Source organism: Octodon degus, unplaced genomic scaffold, assembly GCF_000260255.1.
Source record: "Octodon degus isolate 3935 unplaced genomic scaffold, OctDeg1.0 scaffold00074, whole genome shotgun sequence".
Classification (NCBI taxonomy): Eukaryota; Metazoa; Chordata; class Mammalia; order Rodentia; family Octodontidae; genus Octodon; species Octodon degus.
Window position 1 is genome coordinate 7,507,918 of NW_004524650.1, and position 6,989 is coordinate 7,514,906.

At 35.6% G+C, this 6,989-nt stretch overlaps 1 pseudogene; it reads right to left on the bottom strand.

The window, feature by feature from the left end:
* Positions 1-2,830: 2,830 nt before the first annotated feature.
* Positions 2,831-3,158, bottom strand: LOC101582211 (annotated as a pseudogene).
* Between the last annotated feature and the right edge of the window lie 3,831 nt (positions 3,159-6,989).

Genomic DNA, 6,989 nt, shown 5'->3' on the forward strand with positions numbered 1-6,989 from the left:
GGATTGAACCGCGGTCCTTGTGCTTTGCCAAGCTTGTTCCAAGTAGGTGCTTTAGACCACTGAGCCATCTCTCCAGACCCTGGACTTTAGCATTGTTAGCTTCATTTTTTTCTTTCTAGAATATCCTTAAGAATCTTTTGGAGGGCTGTTGGGCAGTCATGAATTTCTTTCAGTTCTCTTTATCACATAAGTATCTTATTTCTCTATCAATTTTGAGAGATAATTTTGCAGGAGATATCAGTCTGGGTTGGAAGTTGTTTTCTTTTAGGGTTTAAAACACTTCCCTACAAGATCTCCTTAGAGTTTCTTTAGGGTTCCTTTAAGGTTAGTATTGAGAAGTCTGCATTTTTATTCATAAGTGATCTGGTGCTTTTCTATAACTGTGGGGGACCTGCATAGGAGTAAATCATTAAACTAAAGGCACATAGATTCTATGAGAAGCAAATGGCTAAATTATGGGGCAAAAGCACACAAACAATTAAACTGCAGGCAGAAAGCATGCAGGCTCTATGAGAAGTAAATAATTAAACTGTGGAGCAAAAGGCTCATAGGTGAGGGGGTGAATGGTTAAACTACAGGGCAAAAACACACAGACCGTATGAGAATTAAATGATTAAACAACTAAAGTTTTTTTTATTCTAACAAAAAATTTAGAAGAAGTGAAGCATGTTGTATCTAGTAGTTGTCTTTTTCTTTTCCCCCAGAAAAAAAGCTTAGCCATGCAACAGCTCCAGTCAAAATTGCTTTTTACCCTGTTTTTTTTTCTCTTACACTAATAGAATAAATAAAAACCAGAGGGTTCTTGGCTTCATGGCTTTTTTCTTCTCCATAGTCTCCCTAGTGGCTTTCAGTTGCCAATTAGGCCCTCTGGGTCTCTTGGAGATGAAACTGAATCTCTGAGTAATCTTTGTCATCCTCTGCATGGCCCACAGGCACTCTCTGTGATATCTAAGAGCTTTAAAGAGTCTGTCCTTGGGTTGGATTTGTTGTATTTTAACCACGATGTGTTTTGGAGTGTTTCTTTTTATTTCCAATCATGGTCACTTGAGGTTCTTTATCCCTCATTTATCTGATTGTTAAATCTTTTCCATATTTGGTAAGTTTTTTTGCTATTCTGTAAACAGGCTTTTTTTTTTCAAAGGTATACCAAAAAATTTAATAAGTACATGAAGGCAACAGAGTTCATTAAGGAAAAATGTGAATATATAATTTTATTTGAATGGCATGTTTTGAGAGTGTTAAAAATGACCTCTCATTTTCAGTTTCAACCACCAGTAAAGGCCACATGATTCCAAAAGGGATTCTATACTAAATTTACACAAATATTTCAAAGAGATTGTGAAGCTATTGATTTCCTCAGTTACTTTGAGATTACAAGAAAGTCATGGACAAAAAAGGCAGACTATATGGAAACAAAATATCAGTTAGATCTCCATTCTTCACCACTACTTCATTTTATATATTTGGTACAGGGCAAACAGGCTTTTTAAATGTCCTTTGTGCTGTCCTCTGATTTTTCAATTAATATTAGTCTTTTTTGCATAACTTAGCAGCTGCTTGATACATTTCTTTTCATGATCTCATTATTTTTAAAGCATTTCTCATTAATTGATCACAGTCCTAGCTTTTACATCTGACACTCTGTCCTCACATTCATCATTCATACTTTTAATAGGATTTTTAATCTCCTGAATTTTTTTTAGATAGGCTCTCACTCTGTATTCACTCTGGCCTCAAAATCACTTTGTACCCCAGGCTGGCCTCAAACTCACAGCAATCCTCCTGCCACAACCTCCTGAATGCTGGGATCACAGAAGTATGCTACCTCTCCTGGATAATCTCCTTGATTTCTGTTTGGAACTTTTTTAAAAATATATTTGTTACAGGGAGTCACTATTCAGCTTGGGCTCATAGTGATCCTCCTGTTTCAGCCTCCCCAGCACTGGCATTACAAGCATGTGCTACCACACCTGGTCTTGGTAGCTGGCTCAGTGCATCCAGGGCGGGGCTGGCACAGGCATGTGGTATGAGGGATTGAACACCAGTCCTTGTGTTTGCCTAGACAGGCACTTAGACTGCTGCACTATCTCCATGGTCCTGTTTGGAACTTTTTAATGCACTCCAATTTTTTTCTGTGCTAGGCTTTCATGCTTTGCATCTTTTTCTTTAGCTCACCTAGTTTCTTATTAGTATCTTTTCTAGATCCTCTGATCATTTATTTCTTTTTCTTTTCATTTTAAACAAGAAGCTTATTCAAACAAGAAATTTGACTTAAAGGAAAAACTATCTAGGATTCTTTTTTAAAGAGTAATTTACTCCTACTTAAAGACAGATTGCCCTACATGTAACAGCTTTGCACAAAAAAAGTTATAAAACTCTCTTTGGTTTTACAATGATAAATGAAAAACATTAAAATTCTCCAAACAAGGTATGCAAGGAATTTTATGTTGCTGTCTTTTCTGTTAAAACAGTGAGAGCAAAATAAGTAAATAAATAATCCTTCCCTAAAATACCAAAAAAAAAAAAAAAAGTGAGAGCAAAATAACTTACTGGAATATAAAGATAAGAGCTGATAAGCATGCCACTAATGAAGAAAGGGAATTACCTTCACAGAATCAGTAATTCCCCATCCCATTTGATGTCAATTAAAACATTTTTGGTCATTTAGTTAAAAAAACAGTATGCTTGTGCTTGTGCACATACATCAGATATTTTATGTACAATAAGGAATGGGGAAAGGGTAAATGAAAGAATAGAGAAAACTACACTGTAGTAGTCAGGATGTGGTGGAACCAAAGTGCAGTTTTCTAACTGAGAATGTATTCTTGGTCTATAAGAACAGAGTTCTGGAGTAGAGTTGTTGCAGGTTCCCTTTTTTGCAGACACTGCCTGTCTGCTGCCAGAACACGTCAAATGTATCTTCATCCTCCATTTCCAACTGTGCAGGTGTGTCTGTTTCATTGATTGACTGTCCATCAAATTGGAATCTGATCTGCCTCATTGACAACTCTTTCACAATAGGCTTTCATTAGTTTACTAAATTGTGTATGCCTCTCAATCTTAAACTGCCCCACAGAACCATCCTGCCCTGCCACCTTCAAATTAATGTGATCGTTGTTCTCCATCTTGACTCCTTCCTTGTGCTTTTCGTGGGCCATAGCAAACACCCGAGTCTTCTTAGCTGCCACTTCACAAAGAGGTACCAGGTCCGCACTGAATGAGCACACAAGCATGATCATTTTGTTTCATTATAATTGTCTCTCTAGTTTTATCTGCCTTGAAATCACCAAATATGTTACTGATCCATTTTGTCACCTCCACTGTTTTCCTTTCAGATAGTTTGGCTGTGTGGCTTTTAATTTCTTCCTAATCAATGCTCCCTGGATCAGTTTTGGGGGAATTAGGAGCTTTTAGAGGCCTTCTTTTCACATGTTTCTACTTTCATTTCTTTGCTTATTTTCTGTTCTGAGACTTCTGGATTGATTATAGTGGATAGCTTTGCTACTAGTATGAAGACCTCTTTCATTACTGTCTACTTTTCAGAGATATCGTCTAGGCATAGCTAACTATTGGCCCTTGCCTTTGTCCCAGGATCTAACCCTCCATTCACTTAGGAGAGAGGCTGTAGTAGTTTATTTGGCCCAGCATTCAGTTCTTCAGGAATGGGATGCTGCATTATTTGCTTCTCAGACAATACAGATATAGTGGTACCTTGATTCATGAACTTAATTTGATCCACAGTTCTGGAGAAGATGGCCACATTCATGTTCATGTGGAAGATGGCCATGGTCATGTTCATCACCTGATGTGGAGTTTATGAATGAAAGCTAAATTTTGCTGAATGTTTCAAGGTTCTGAGTTTGATTCCCAGTATAAAACAATTACAGTAATAACTATATCACATTGGCTAAAGTAGTAAAATCAGCAACAAAAATGACATCAGATACAACCTGGATATTGACAAACCAAAAGAAGCAATAATATGCCACCCTTAACCATGTAGAAGTGATATATATACAACACCCTATCTGCTATGACTGTTCAGACTAATAACCCATTTTTTGTACAGTTCTATATATCTTGTTTATAGAACTTTTACTTATATAGTACTTTAATTTTTGCTCATTGTATTATAGAGTACACTACTACAGTTTTATATTCTGCTATAGATTACAGTACTGCATGTAAAGTTGTTCAAATAAAAGCAGTCTTCAAGATGGAGTTTCCTTCAACCATTTCTTTGTTCTGAATATTGTAATGTACATACTATATATATATATATATATATATATATATATATCATCTTTTAGTGACCAATTCATTTAATCACCTAGCCATAGGAGTTGAAATTAGTCATTAAACAATGAGTGCATGTAGTTATAGTACAAACTGTTAGACAAACCAGATATTGATGTAAACAACTGCTCAATAGAACTTTAGCACTATTAACAATAGAACAATGTTAAACCATATTAAACTACACTTAAATATATAATTCTATATTCTATACATTCATAATTATCTATACATTCATAAAGCTTCATGGTTATACTAACAAGGATAGAGCTTGCAGGTTATAGGAGTATGAAAAAAGTAGAACTTGAAAAATTAAAACGGGGGGTTAGCCAAATAGCTCAGCGGATTAAAGTGCCTGCAAGCAGGCTCAGGGGCCGGGGTTTCCATCCCCGGGCTTGCAGCGCCTCTGCTGCCGGGGCGTGCTAAGACGGCACTTGAGACTGGGCATGGTGGTGCATGGCTGTAATCCCAGCTCTTGGGAGGTTGTAAACAGGCAGATCACTATGAGTCCTCTCTAGCAGTGAGACCCTGAACACCCTGTAGACCATTCCCTAAAATACAGAGAAAAAAAGGAAAGAAAGAAAAATTAAAATGGGAAGGTGAGAAAATTCAAATATAAGATCCTATTACAGCACAAGGAAATTAGCAGTATTTGATAAAAGTAATAGAAAAACCAATAAGGAAAAGAATAAATAATAAAGAAGAGTAAAGTGGAGATAAAAGGAAAAAATAAGGTAACAAATTATGAGGGAGAACAAGAAAAGAAAGAGAAAAAAGAGTACCTAAACACAGAGTAATAATAAAAGGGAAGAGGTCAAATCTTGGAAGCAACCAAAAAGCCTGAGGAATGAATGAAAAAAATGTGATATTTTTATACAATGGAGTATCACTCAGCTATAAAGAAAAATAAACTCAAAACCTTCATACATAAGTGGATGCAACTTAAGATATACTCATAAGTGAAATAAACTAGACACACATGTGTAAATATCATATTGTATCCTGAGTGTAAGATCTCAAAAGAAGAAATAAAAATTGAAAGGCATAAAACAGTTAAATGGAAAGCAAGAACTTAAGGATTAAACAATGAAGAGAGAGAAATGAGAAAAGTCAGGAAATATGGCGGGGCAAAACCATACATTTATGTAAACAAGATGGTTAAGGCACTGGTCCTAAGAATCTCCATCACGTTTTTGAAAATAGCAGTTAATGGGTAGAATTCTCACCTTAACTATGCAGCTGACGTCTGTGAACTAAGCAACTACACTGAGGATAGCAATGTATAATACTAAAACCATGCTTGAAATACCTACCATTTTGGTCTTCTAAATGTGTACTGCTTCTAATCTCATATCAATTATTATACTCTCTTTAAAGTAAATGTTTGTAAAGAAAAAAAGGTAACAAAAGAAAACAAGAGACAAAAAAAGTCATAGGATTGTCCTGCTACAATATGGTATATGGATTGATATCTAAATTTCTGTGTAAAAACATTGGTTTTTTTCACATTCTATAGGGGTTTAAATTTTAGAATATCCATGGTTGTTGAAAAATAGCAGTTCCATGTTATGTCTAAGGCATCTGATATTCAGACAGATAGTGATGTTAAGCTCAACTGCCTCTGTTACAGGGTAATAATATCATTAGGCTCCTCTTCTGAAGGAGGAAGAAACTAAAATTTGCAGAACAAACATTAGAGAAATAGAGAGGCTACAAGGATAGCCAATATTTTGGCCCTAGCCCTTCAAGGTCAGGGAGGACTCAGGACATAAGAGAACCTGTGCTGTGACATCTTATAACTCAGTGGTGTCCCAAATTTTCTGATCAAAGAGATTATGGGGCAACAGAGGAAAGTGATTAATGAGGTAAAGTGTGCCTAAGGAGAGTCACATAGAGAGAAAATATCCTCTCCGGCTTTCAGAGAGCAAATTGGTCAAGCAATGACCAATGGCCATGACTCACCCAGACGGCTAACACTGATAAAAGATCTACAAAGTGCTGTACATGGTTCCAGGGTAAATCCTGGGGGAATTTGACTGACCTTGCCTGATACAAAAGTTACATTTTTACTTATGTAGGTCTTGCTTTAACTTGGTCTTAACCATCTAGTAGAAAAGTATAACCATGAGGTATAAAAAGTAATGCCATATTAATATGCTGAGCTGTAAAAGGCTCAAGTCAACAACTTCAGACAACTGCCATTTCTGCTGATAATCCACTATTATGGACTATTGGACTATATTGGGTTATTTTGCTGAATTTAAGTACCTGTAATATTTGAACTGGCATCAAGTATGAAAAGATCCTTTACAGACTTCTCCAAATACAGCTTTTCTAATAACAATGGAACACCCATCTCTGACAAAATAAAACAAAAAAGGGGGATATAAATGATCATGTTGTAGTGATTAAAATATATATATATATATATTTATATACAAAATAGGTTAGATATACAGCTACCTTCTGTTAGTTCAATGAGAGTAAAGATCTATACTAATATTGTTTAGACAAGAGATCATGTCTGTACCTTGTCCTCTGAATAACTACTATGAGAACAACAATATGCAAAGTATTACTTATTGTAACTGTCCTACTAACCTGTTTTGAAACTGTTTCTTTGCTATTTTTCTCATTAAAATGAATAAAAAATAAATAAAAATTTTTTAAAAATCAGAAAAAAAGCGAAGTGG